This window comes from Heptranchias perlo, chromosome 15, assembly GCF_035084215.1.
Source record: "Heptranchias perlo isolate sHepPer1 chromosome 15, sHepPer1.hap1, whole genome shotgun sequence".
NCBI classification, from domain to species: Eukaryota; Metazoa; Chordata; class Chondrichthyes; order Hexanchiformes; family Hexanchidae; genus Heptranchias; species Heptranchias perlo.
The window spans coordinates 49628509-49642786 of record NC_090339.1 but is presented as its reverse complement, the minus strand read 5'-3'; the positions used below and the strand labels follow the sequence as shown (position 1 = coordinate 49642786).

The following is a 14278-nucleotide window of genomic DNA, read 5'->3' as shown; positions in this document are numbered from 1 at the left end:
AGACCTCATTACAGCCTTTGTCCAAACATGGACAAAAGAGCTGAATTCCAGAGGTGAGGTGATAGTGACTGCCCTTGACATCAGGCAGCATTTGACCGAGTGTGGCATCAAGGAGCCCCAGTAAAATTGAAGTCAATGAGAATCAGGGGCAAAACTCCCCAGTGGCTGGAATCATACTTAGCACAAAGATGGCAGTGGTTGTTGGAAGCCAATCGTCTCAGCCCCAAGACATCGCTGCAGGAGTTTGGACCAAGGCTGTAATGAAGTCTGGAGCCGAGTGGTCCTGGCGGACTCCAAACTGAGTATCGGTGAGCAGGTTATTGGTGAGTAAGTGCCACTTGATTGCAGGAGTTCCTCAGGGCAGTGTCCTAGGCCCAACCATCTTCAGCTGCTTTATCAATGACCGTCCCTCTATCATAAGTTCAGAACTAGGGATGATCGCTGAAGACTGTACAGTGTTCAATTCCATTCGCAACCCCTCAGATAATGGAGCAGTCCATGCCCGCATGTAGCAAGATCTGGACAAAATCCAGGCTTGGGCTGATATGTGGCGCGAATGAAACTTGCCACTTAAGTACCAGGCAATGACCATCTCCAACAAGAGAGTGTCTAACCACCTCCCCTTGACATTCAATGGCATTACCATCGCTGAATCCCCCACCATCAACATCCTGGGGGTCCACCAGTGACCAGAAACTTAACTGCACCAGCCACATAAATACTGTAGCTACAAGAGCATGTCAGTGGCTGGGTATTCTGTGGCGAATGACTCACCTCCTGACTCCCCAAAGGCTCTCCACCATCTACATGGCACAAGTCAAGAGTGTGATGGAATGCTCTCCACTTGCCTGGATGAGTGTAGCTCCAACAACACTCAAGAAGCTCGACACTATTTAGGACAAAGCAGCCCGCTTGATTGGCACCCCATCCACCACCTTAAACATTCACTCCCTGCACCACCTGCGCACTGTGGCTGCAGTGTGTACCACCCACAGGATGCACTGCAGCAACTCGCTAAGGCTTCTTCGACAGCACCTCCCAAACCCGCGACCTCTACCACAGAGAAGGACAAGGGCAGCAGGCACATGGTAACACCACCACCTGCACGTTCCCCTTTAAGTCACACACCATTCTGATTTGGAAATATATTGCCATTCCTTCATCGTGGCAAGGTCAAAATCCTGGAACTCCATACCTAACAGCACTGTGGGAGTACATTCACCACATGAACTGCAGCGGTTCACCACCTCCTTCTCAAGGGCAGTTAGGGATGGGCAATAAACACTTGCCTTGCCAGCGGCGCCCACATCCCATGAATGAATAAAGCAAAAGATGCAGTCTTTCAGCTGACTGCCTTTTCCTGTAGTTGGTAAAGATCCCATTGCACTATTTGAGGAGCAGCGGCGATTTCTCAATGTCCTGGTCGATATTCTCCCTCAACTACCACCACCAAAATAAATGGGCTGGTCATTTATGTTTGTGGGATCTAGATATAAATACCAAGTGTGAGAAACTACTGTTGAGCGATTTGAGATACTGGGACTATTTCCACTGGAACAGATGTAATAGAGGATTTTAAAATTTGAAGGATTTTGATAGGGTGATTAAGGAAAGACTATTACCTCTGTTTGGAGAGTCAATGACGAATAGTCATTAATTTAAAATTGCCACTTCATAAACTATTTAAAATTTGAACTTCACACTCTACAATAATCTGGTGATCCAGTCATCACTAGCTCACTGAATGAAGACTAAAACAAAGAAAAAAAATCCCCAATTAGTTCACCCACTTAAGTTTATTTTTCATTCCAGCTTCCGAACAGAATTTTGCTGGACTTTAGAAAAAAATCCTTACTGGATTAGTTTGGGATTCCTTTTAAATCCTTTTTCTTCAAGAGTGTAGCACTCACTAAGGAATGTCTGATTGCTTGAAATATTACTGAACAGATAGGAAAGCTAGCAGTGAACAAGCAGGTAGGAAATCTACCAGGAAGTATACAACTGGCAAAAACCAATGATATCGCTCAAAATAACTTTCGAAAATGCTTCCAGCCATAATCTTGGTAACCAGAGGATGCGTGTACTAAAATTAGGTTTCTAACACAAAAATCTGAAATAATTCAAAAAAATCCTTAATCTCACCCGTAATATTCTCTACAGCCTGTTGGAAATCCATCCAAGAAATGTACTCCCAGAGGCCTATTCTCAAGACTCGACTTTTGCTCCTTTTCCAGGATTTACTTTGTACATCTGGGCCTTTCCTTCCAATATTATTCGGGTCTCTGCACATGCATCACCTTTGAGGCCTCTGTGCAACTGCAACCTCAGTGCTGAGGATTCTCACTTACATTATTAAAATTACATTGAATGTACAGCACAGAAACAAGCCATTCAGTCCAACGGGTCCATGTCTGTGTTTATGCTCTACATGAGCCTTCTTCCACACTTCATCTAACCCCATCAATATATCCTTCTATTCCTTTCTCTCATGTGTTTAATCTAGCTAATCACCTCAACTACTCCTTGTGGTAGCGAGTTCCACATTCTAATTGTTCCCTGGAGGCTCACCTCAAGTGCTCTTGCTCTGCTCTTATAGCTGACAGGCCAACTCCAAGTTCTCTAGCTCCTTTTCCCACCCCAAGGCCTCCAGCTCTGTTCTTGGACACCATCTGGGAGCAATGCCATGGGTGATTTACATAATCAGAAGCTGCTAGTCATAAAGCATCAATTCATTCAAGTAGTTCAGATAAAGTCAGAAACTACCAGCGCAAAATTAGATTGCTGCATTAAACTCAATGTCAGACTTCTGTTATTTTCTACATGACCTAGAACGTGATCAGGTTATTAAGTGAACCTGGCTGGTCAATGATCAACAGTGTCCTGGAATACTGTAGACCTGCCTGGCACAAGTATCGATTACATAATCTGCCTTGGCAGAATGACCCAGTTCTAAGCTCCCATCGCCAGGCATGTCAACTCCCACCAAACTCAACCCTGCTTACCCCCAACCCAAGGAGACTACAAGGATCACATTGATTGCTTAGTAATAATCTGCGCATAAAAATGCTTGAGAGACTATTGGGAGTCATGAATATGTAGCATTAAGCACAATCACGTTACTCGGAGATGTGTAGAACAAGGTTATATCATTTTGCCCATCAATGGATGTATCAAACCGTATAATCTAGAACATAAGTTCAACGATTATACTTTAGAAGTTGCCATTTTGGTAACAACCTTACAAGTCATGCTTCTAATACTTTATTACCAAATAAAAATAGAAAAATGTGTACCAAGCAGAAAAGATAAATAAATGCAAGTTGAACAAATATATGCACACAAAAATATACCAAAACAAAATAACTCATACAACACAAAAAGGGAACACCACAAATGTTGAAAATACACAGCAGGTTAATCAGCATCTAGAAAAAGGAAAAGCAGATTACGATGTTCTGGGTATGTACCCTACACCAGAACCAAAGGCACAGTTAAACAGGCACTTTGGTACTGTTAGGGAAAAAAGGGAGAGAGAATCACCAGGTGCACCAGTCATAGAGAGGGAGTAAATGGGTTGAATGATTTGTAAACTGCTTAATAGAAGACTAAGATGATGTAAAAGATCAATGAAATGAAACACTGATACAAAAAGGTCCAAAAAATGTGGAAATAGTGGAGGGTGAAGCGACATGGGAAACACCCGCCAACAAAAATTAAAGAAAATGGGGGAAAACAGAGAAAAAGTAAAACAAAGGCAAGTTGCAAGCAATTTAACACTAGCAAAGCCAATTGCCTCCCCCTGCCTCTTTCTATTTTTCCTTATTTTCTTGCATTTTACAGATCCTGACAAACCTGCTGTATATTTCTAGAATTTTCAGTTTATACAACAAAGTTTTCCAAACATTCAACAACAGACCAAAATGTGTTCATCCTGCAAATGCTGAAGCAAGATCTTAAATCGCATAACCAGTTAGGACAAGTAACTCTGATTCGCATTGTCTAAAATTTCATTCTTGGCAAGGACCAAATTGCCAATTTAGAAATTCTGTACAAAACTTGCCTATTTGCTGCCCTTTCCAAAGAAACAGAGTCAGATTTTTAATTGTCCTCATATTGGAGAAAAAACATTTAGAATTTAGAACCCCAAAATTGCCTGGATCTCCAACATGAGCCACTGATTCAAGACTGGAATGATTTATTCACACCCTCGCCAGTACTTAAATAAAAATTTCAGATTTTAAAAAAGTTACATTTACTTGTTCCCAATATATCATAGGCTTTTAAGGTGTAGTCTGCAAGGTCAACAGACTTCTGAATTGTTCCATATTCATTAACTTAATAGCACATTGTTTTTGTGGTTGTATATCAATAAGTTTTCTACAATGATATACACAGGAAAAACTGTGCTAACAGATGCTTTTTTTTGGAAGTTCGGACATGGGGTCCCTGGAAATGTGTAGATATACGAAGCTGGTCACTGGGGACGTGCCAATAGTTGCAGAAAGTTCCCACCAGGCGTACCTAAAAATGAGGTGCCAACCTGGTAAAGCTACAACTCAGGACTACATGCATGCTGAACAGCGAAGCAACATGCTATAGACAGAGCTAAGCGATTCCACAACCAACGGATCAGATCAAAGCTCTGCAGTCCTGCCACATCCAGTCGTGAATGGTGATGGACAATTAAACAACTAACGGGAGGAGGATGCTCTGTGAACATCCCCATCCTCAACGATGGCGGGGTCCAGCACGTGAGTGCAAAAGACAAGTGTTTGCAACCATCTTCAGCCAGAAGTGACGAGTGGATGATCCATCTCGGCCACCTCCCGATATCCCCACCATCACAGAAACCAGTCTTCAGCCAAATCGGCTCACTCCACATGATATCAAGAAACGGCTGAGTGCACTGGATACAGCAAAGGCTATGGTCCCCGACAACATCCCGGCTGTAGTGCTGAAGACTTGTGCTCCAGAACTAGCAGCGCTTCTAGCCAAGCTGTTCCAGTACAGCTACAACACTGGCATCTACCTGACAATGTGGAAAATTGCCCAGGTACGTCCTGTCCACAAAAAGCAGGACAAATCCAATCTGGCCAATTACCGCCCCATCAGTCTACTCTCAATCATCAGCAAAGTGATGGAAGGTGTCATCGATAGTGCTATCAAGCGGGACTTACTCACCAATGCTCAGTTTGGGTTCAACCAGGACCACTCGGCTCCAGACCTCATTACAGCCTTGGTCCAAACATGGACAAGAGCTCAATTCCTGAGGTGAGAGTGACTGCCCTCGACATCAAGGCAGCATTTGACCGAGTGTGGCACCAAGAAGCCCTAGTAAAACTGAAATCAATGGGAATCAGGGGGAAAACTCTCCAGTGGCTGGAGTCATACTTAGCACAAAGGACGGTGGTAGTGGTTGCTGGAGGCCAATCATCTCAGCCCCAGGATATTGCTGCAGGAGTTCCTCAGGGCAGTGTCCCAGGCCCAACCATCTTCAGCTGCTTCATCAAATGACCTTCCCTCCATCAGAAGGTCAGAAATGGGGATGTTCGCTGATGATTGCACAGTGTTCAGTTCCATTCGTAACCCCTCAAATAATGAAGCAGTCCGAGCCCGCATGCAGCAAGACCTGGACAACATCCAGGCTTGGGCTCATAAGTGGCAAGTAACATTCGTGCCAGACAAGTGCCAGGCAATGACCATCTCCAACAAGAGAGTGTCTAACCACCTCCCCATGACATTCAATGGCATTACCATCGCTGAACCCCCCACCAACAACATCCTGGGGGTCACCATTGACTAGAAACTCAATTGGACCAGCCATATAAATACTGTGACTACAAGAGCAGGTCAGAGGCTGGGTATTCTGTGGCGAGTGACTCACCTCCTGACTCCCCAAAGCCTTTCCACCATCTACAAGGCACAAGTCAGGAGTGTGATGGAATACTCTCCACTTGCCTGGATGAGTGCAGCTCCAACAACACTCAAGAAGCTCGACACCATCCAGGACAAAGCAGCCCACTTGATTGGCACCCCATCCACCACCCTAAACGCTCACACTCTTCACCACCGGCGCACAGTGGCTGCAGTGTGTACCATCCACAGGATGCAATGCAGCAACTCGCCAAGGCTTCTTCGACAGCACCTCCCAAACCCGCGACCTCTACCATCTAGAAGGACAAGGTACATGGGAACAACACCACCTGCATGTTCCCCTCCAAGTCACACACCACCCCGACTTGGAAATATATCGCCTTTCCTTCATTGTCACTGGGTCAAAATCCTGGAACTCCCTTCCTAACAGCACTGTGGGAGAACCTTCACCACACGGACTGCAGCGGTTCAAGAAGGCGGCTCACCACCACCTTCTCAAGGGCAATTAGGGTTGGGCAATAAATGTCGGCCTCGCCAGCGATGCCCACATCCCATGAACGAATAAAAAAAACACAAAAGTTTGAAGACTGTTACAAATAATCATAAGCTAAGAGGGAAAAAAGTGCTCTGTTCCCTATTAATCTCCTCCACATCTCCAATACATTCCACACTGCCAATCGCTCCATTCTACTCCCTACGGTTCATCTCCAAAACACTGTTCTCTCCTAGTTCCATTCCTAGCTATCCCAATAAGTCACATCTCCTCAAATGGCTTCACCTCCTGTGCCTTTGTGGTCACTTGCGACATGCCCACGGCTTCTCAACACTATGCAACACCTTGGCATCATCATCCACAAGCACAGGGTCATTGAACGCATGTCCGACATCATGTTCCAAAATTTTCATCACGTCAACAAAATCAAAGCCACCTTCCTTGGTTCATGCCAGGATGTGTGTTTCTCTGGCTCCAGTTCAATAATATTCCCAACAGTCAGCTTACACTGATTCAGGTGGTGCACAAGCTCAACATCCTGCTTGAGCCTGAGCTATCTTCTTTACCACATATCTGGTCAGTTGACAAACTCCAATTTTTCCACCTCCAAAACAATGCCTCAGACTCCTACACCTTTCCTTACATTTTGGAACCAACGCACACCTTCATCTAAAGGATCAACTTCTCGAATGCTTTCCTTGTTGACTTCTCTTTCACCCATCATAGTTAATCCACAAAACTCTGCAGCCTGTATCCTCTCATCACACCCACCTATCCTTACTGACTCCATTAGTTCTCCATTTCCTTGCATAATGGCTTCAAGATGCTTGTCCTTGTTTTCAAATCCCTCCACTCTTGATTCACCTCCCCTCAGCAATCTTATCCAGATAGATGCATGTCCCAGCCCACATATTCCACTGCCCTGACTCTGGATTACTGCTCAACTTTGTTCCCTCCATTACAGCAGAGGCCTATCCTTCAGCCACCATGCCATGGCTCTTTAGAACACTTTCCCAAAACAATTTCAATATAATTTTCCTTTCCTTCGAAGTCCTCTTAAAAATCTCTGCAACCATGTTTTCGGCTCCACCATAATCCTTCCCAACCCACCTTGTAAAGCATTCTTCTGCATGAGCAGCAGTACATAAATACAAACTGTTATTAAAAAAAGTATGACAGCAAATTTAGAGCCATTCTAAAACTCAAAGGAATTGCAGCCAAAACTAGCTTACCAAGGAGCAGAGGCAGATGCTGAACACGAACCCTACAGCTTTATGAACGTGCAATCAATATTTTGCTCATCAGAAATGAAGACAGGTTACTGGGTAAATGCACTATGTAGTGCAGTACTTAGTCAGGTTGGATTCCCATTAAGTGACAAGGTGCCTGATCTCTGTGGGAGGAGTCAATTGGTCTCAGTACACCGAGGCTGATGAGACATTCAAAAATAAATTAGCCAGAGCTTCGGTTCCCGATTGCCATCCAGTGACTGGTGCTGACAAGTGCATCTAGGTGGACATGAAGGGCTGAGCTGTGATCGTCTGCACAGTTGCCGACACTCACCATTTGGGCTCACACTTGAAGAATGGCAACTTGGGCGAGATATCAGAGGATTACTGACGCCTGTGCAATTATATTCCTGCAGCTTTAGGAAGGAAGAAAATTAGCAAAAAGTGAATTTTTTTCCTGCAAAAATAAACAAGTGATTTGAAAAAACTCGACCTTGGCTGGAATATTTTCTGCATTTACCATTTGTAGGTTCCGCTGATGCAACATTCTACAGGAGTTTTAGAAAGATGAATATGAGTGCAGAAGCAGCATATGAGCACAACTGTCAACATCTTAAGGTGACAGCAGCTAAAAAATGCATTTTTCAACTTACTAGGAAATAACAATCTATGCTGGCTGTATTCTGTGTTTTTAATTTAAGCAATTTAAAAAGTGTCTGGGGAGAGGCAATGAAACCCTGTTCAAGTGAACCCCACACAAAGCTCTCAACAAACTGAAAGAGCAGGGAGTACGCCTGCCATTCTATAAACAGCCCAGATACCAAATTCCTTGTGAACTTTACCAACACTCCCACTGTACTGCGATCCCACGATAGTGGAATTTACCCCATACCTCGGAAATGGTTTCCCTGATATTCCCCAACCTTTTTTGCCAGTTTAAACATAAAAAATGCTTGCCATAAAAAAGGCACAAAATGGTGGCCACAGTTCAAAATTTTCCTTCCAGCTCAGGGAATGTCACGTGACACCAAACGACCAAATTATCAGGCTTAGTGTGAATCTTGAACAATATGTAAATGCACAGAAAGACCCACTCCTGGACTCAAAGTGCACTGCCTCTCCAGCCACAGCTGCAATATGTCTGAAGACATCACTGTGAGCTGTGGAAAATTTGTAATAGACCTTGCTGTGTCTTTTTGTTCTGTGGATAGAGGCTAGTTTTTGCATCTTTTTATTTTAATGGTTATGTCCCAGTTTAATGGTTAGGTATGGCCTAAATTGGTAAACAGTTTAATGCGGCGTTTAATGGGAATTTATATGGAATCTTATTTATCTATTTGCATTATTTTTATCATGTAATGAATTTGTTTGAACTGTGTTTTATAAAAATAGCTGAGTTTTTAAAATTAAAATTGCTAACACTTTTTAAAGCCATTAACATTTGATTGCAACAAGATTTCAGTTAATATAATCATAGTTGACATTTGTTTGTTTTAATAAAAATTGCTGTTAAATTTCTTAATATAAACTAAGTTTAGAACACAGCAATGTAAAGAAATTGGATCGGCCTGCCATTGAATCTACATCATCTTGCCGTAGAATTTGTTTAGGGTGCAGCAGAAAATGACCTTCAGATGCTGGGAGTTATAGGGATTCTAAAAGCCAAGTTTTCTTCCTTATTTTCTTCCAGGGATGAGGAACCTCAGTTATGTGGAGAGACTAGAGAAGCTGGGATTGTACTCAGAGCAGAGGAGGTTATGGGGAGATTTAACAGAGGCGTTCAAAATTATGAAGGGTTTTGATAGAATAAACAAGGAGAAACTGTTTCCACTGGCAGGAGGGTCGGTAACCAGAGGAAACGGATTTAAGGTACTTGGCAAATGAACCAAAGGGGAGATGAGGAGTTTTTTTTAAAACGCAGTGAGTTATGATGATCTGGAATGCACAGCCTGAAAGGGTGGTGGAAGCAGATTCAATAGCAACTTTGAAAAGGGAACTGGATATATACTTGAAAAGGAAAAATGTGCAGGACACTGGGGAAATAGGAGAGGGGGGCTAATTGAATAGCTCTTTCAAAGAACCAGCAGAGGCACGATGGGCTTCATGGCCTCCTTCTGTGCTGTACGATTCTATAAATTGAGTAATTAGCCCTAAAAAGGACCACAATTGACCTGGTAAGTAGCAAAACAGGCAGTCAAGCCAGAAATATAGATTCCATTCATATTAATTTCAGATACTCCAGCAGATCCATCCAAATATTGCTAAAATTTTCCAATTGCCTGCATCAGCGTTAGCTCCATATAAGAGCAATCTACTCTTAACCTTATACCTCTGCTCTTTCCCCATACCTTTTAATAGTTTTCTTCAAGTGTTTACCCCAATTTCTTCGTGTCCTTGTTGATTCAGCTTCGATGTTCACTTATAATGCATTTTATGAACCTGAGAGAAAATATTTCTTCTAACCTCCATCTTTAGCTTAGGCTTTATGCTTCCAACACTAATCCAAAGTTTTAAGCGAATGCTCCGTAGGAATTCTACAAGTGGAAATGATCTTTCATTGTTTACCCCCTCGATAATTTTGAATAGTTATATTCTCCTCTTAATCTTTTCTGCTGCAGTGAATACAGCCCTAGTTTTTCAATTATCTGATCGTAACGATATTCTCTCATCCTTAATATCATCATGGCGAATCTACATTGCACCTTTTCCATGGCTTCAATACCTTATAATAGTGCCCAAAACCACAATCCTTTGATCCTTCACACCTAAGTTAACAAAACCAAGCAAGGCGAATGCAATGGAAGTTTCCAATGGTGATAAGTTCGCTATGCTAAATGAGCTTTGGGCAATCTCAATCCAGTTTCTTGTTGGCAGTTCATATAACTAAATTAACGATAACATGACACTTTTCCTCAGAGACCATCAAGAACATTGGCTGAGAAACAGCCCTTCCTTGGTAGCAATTAAAGCACATTATTGGGGCCATATAGGAGCGCCTTCTTGCATATATCCCACACTGCAGCTCACTGAAAGTAAGCATTGCCAACACTGGGCCCAGGAAATGGTATAGGTTTCCATTCCCCAACACTGATGTGTCTCACCTTGAGGATAAAATCCAAAGTTTTCACCAGTGACAGGTAAAGTACCAGAGATTAGAAGTGCAATCAAGTATCCAGTCAGTTTTAGTATTACGATGTTGACTTGTTCATGGATATAGACAATGGACCTTATAAAAAAAAATACAGAAATAGAATCCAATTAAAAAGTCAGTTGTATTAAATTCATTAAAACGTGAGTTGAGGCAGCAGGTATTGACAGATCATTCCAGCATAAGTGGATGGCCTATATGGCCTGTTTTGGGAATCTGATTCACAAGGATCATGCCAATATTTAGAGCATGCGAGTGGTGGCAGCCATGGATTTTGTGTCTCATCAACCTTACTTAGGGCCAATTTCATCCTCCGCTACCATCCCTTTTCCACACGTTTTTGGAATCTATCTATAAAATGTTGTGAAGTGATTAATATCTTACTTTAAAAATGCTGGATTCTCCTAGCTGCTAAACTCTTTTATATAGTTTCCCCCTCCTTATTAAATGGTCAATTGCTTCTATTTTTTTTAAAAAGGGACGAATAACTTCCCCCAATTTTTTCCACTTTCTTCTGCTGCATTTCCCAATTTTCTCCTGGGTCTCCTGCCTGGTGTATTAAAAGCAAACAGATAAATTACAAAGCAATCATTTATCCACTATCATGCGTAGGGATTATATTAAAAACAGCAGAAATGGGAAGAACACTGAAAATTCCCAGAAAGAAAAAAAAAATCAAGATAAAAAGAAAACCATGCACCCTGTACTCAATTAATATGGCCTATCAGTGGATCAGAAAAGGTCCCAGAGATCAGGGCAAAGTCCACAAATCAGGGTCTTGATAACCAATTTCCTTTGAAGGAAGCCCATATGGCATCCTACCAAATGAAGCTGTTACGGGTACTACAATTCTGCACCATAATTGAGGATAATGGACAGAAGCCAGCATGTTGAATATGTATAATAAACACTTTCCAACACATAGCAACATTAAAATCGCTATTCAAAGAAACAATTTTTTGGGGCAAGTACGAGGTGATTAATATGCATCTGCACCAACGTAGACTTAAAAGCCACCAGCTTTCAATGAAATACAGGGTATTCTAAATAGAGAATTAATTAGCACAGTATATTTGTCACCCTGCAGACCTGTCTGACGTGAGTGCGGAAGACCTAACTTAATGAATGTTAATGCGTACTGAATTGGGAGAGACAATGGCAATAAAATATTGATGAAAATACCTACTCTATGCCTCTGCAACAAGAGGCTTCTTCAAAAGGGGAAATAACAAATCAAAATATATTTTAAAAGAAATTAGAGGTGGCAACTCAGAAAAGGACCATTTGAATACCTCAAAAACATGCACAAACTGTACCACCATTATTCTACATTACCAATCTTAGCCCTGATTAGTGGGAACTCAGTTTGGAAAAAATAGATCAATAAAATTAGGTGAACAATTCATGCATTTAAGATTTTAGTTTGTAAACCTCAAAATATCTTCCTAATCCATTGTACTGCAATGCAGTTAATAAATCAGTATAACTTCGCACCGAACACAATAAATGGCATATTGCAGCTTTGCTGGAGATCAGTGTGCTTATAAACCAATATTCCACCTTTACAAAGCCAAAAAGTACACCAAACCGACGGGAAAGAAACCCCAATACATCGCTCAACGGCAGCCATTTGTTTCTAAGTACCACTGTGTATTTGTACCTTCCACTATATCATACTATTGACCTACATAAACCCAGTTACGCAATCACATAAAAATCGTAATGCACCAGATTTCTACAGCACTCCAATCGGCGCCGCTGTTACAGGGGAGAGTGAGAAGAGAGAAAGGGGCAAAAAGAAGAACAAACACGCACGAACCCCGAATGCCTTTGAGCACAAAACTGAATTTGTACGAGAGCCCACTCGACCAGGAAATTCTGCCTGTGTTTATGAAGAGAAAGAGAAAGGGAACCAGACGGTGTCACATGGGAAAATACTAATTGGACCCAAAATGATTTCTTCAAAAAAATGACATTTAGAAATAGGAAATAGACCCCCCCAAAAAAAAAAAATCAAAGGAACAAAGACTGGAGTAATTAAAATTTTAAAATGCGGTTACATTTCGTGTTTTTGTCTAAAAATAATTCCGGCTCAGGGAAGGGGGATTAGTTCAAAGGTGTTGAGCTATTTTTAATAACAGGATTTTTAAGTGAACGAGTCAACGAGTTACAAAATCGGTGCGGATAATAAGCGGGCTCCACTGCGCTGGAGCTCGGGATTTTACCCAACTGGGGGCCGGGGAAAAGCCTCGGCCCTTGCTTCCCCCCCCCCCTTATGCCTGGGACTCGGAGTCAGCGCTAGGCCGCAGAGCCTGAGCCTTTCCTCCACTCGCATAAATATCTCCTCCCCCCCCCCACCCCCGACACACACGACAGCAACAGCTGACGGTTTCCACGGTCTAACCGGGGACGGAGCCCCCTCCCTCCGCCCTCAAGCTCCAGACCTTTCCCCCCTCCCACCACTCAGGTCCCTCACCTGCTCCCAGTTGCCAACACGTCGCGCTAAATCCGGGCCGCACCAGTCAGACCGTTACCACCATTGTTAGGCGGCGACAAGCGGAAACAGGAAGTCGGGCACCGAGTCCCGCCGATCCCCATCCCCCCGCAGGGAACCGCGACCATGAAACCTCACCCCACCCGACCCGCCCCATTCACTGCCGCTTGGTCCAGGAGGAAGGTTCCGGGGTATCACTGAGCAACAGGGAAATGGCAAAGCAAACATTTTATTTTAGATAAAAAGCTTCAGCTTCCCACACAGATAATTAAAAATCATACACATATTAAACCAGACTGTTTAATATGTAGCAATTGTGGCAACGTAGGAAATGGTTACAAGTGAGTTTTATAATCCAAATCAGGGAAACAGACTGTAAACTCATTTAAATAAATGGAACTGTGTTCATTTGTAGGAGTGACACTCACAAAAATAGGTTACTTTTTTAAACCAAGGTGAGACTGTCACTCCAAATAGATATGACACACACTCATTAAATGAAGACTAACCACACGATGGAATGTCAACATTAGTATTAATCATTACAAAGAGGAACACATAGATAGCAAAAGAATTAACACCCAGCTTGGTTTAAAATGACCTGATTTATTGTGCACTGTGCCCTGTAAAGCGCTCTAGGATGACTCAACGCATATTGAGCGTTATGTAAATACAATCATTGTTACCTCCAATAAACACTCAAGTTGGTGTGGTAATATAAGGGCTGCTTTTAATACAGACTCACTGAAACATTCTCTCTGGATATAATAACATTCAATGTACAGGCAAGAGGAGACCCTAGAGGTTAAGAGTTACAATATGCTTTCCCATCAGGTGCCCTCTAGTGTTAAATAACCAATATGCAAGTACATGACATATCAATTATTCCTGTTGTTGTTGAAGCTACAGTTCGATATGCTTAACTAAGTTTGAAATCTGTGTCATTCCTGTATAATTAAAAATCTCATTCATGACATTTCTTCCACGTTGACAGAGCTGCATTTAAACAAAGACCTGTGATTATTATTCAGAGTGATTTT

The 14278-nt window shown here is 42.4% G+C and overlaps 1 protein-coding gene across 2 annotated transcripts in view; it reads right to left on the bottom strand.

The window, feature by feature from the left end:
• The window catches only part of rlim (ring finger protein, LIM domain interacting), a 41640-nt gene extending 28337 nt beyond the window's left edge, over positions 1–13303 (bottom strand). Inside the window, exons 1-2 of one of the 2 annotated variants that reach the window (XM_067997189.1) lie at positions 13221–13302; positions 10698–10822 (exon numbers count right to left, since the gene is read on the bottom strand). The gene's annotated coding sequence lies outside the window, so the exon portion shown is untranslated. Of the gene's footprint in view, positions 1–10697; positions 10823–13220 lie in introns of both variants that reach the window. The other variant, XM_067997190.1, reaches the window with a different exon arrangement.
• Positions 13304–14278: the final 975 nt, after the last annotated feature.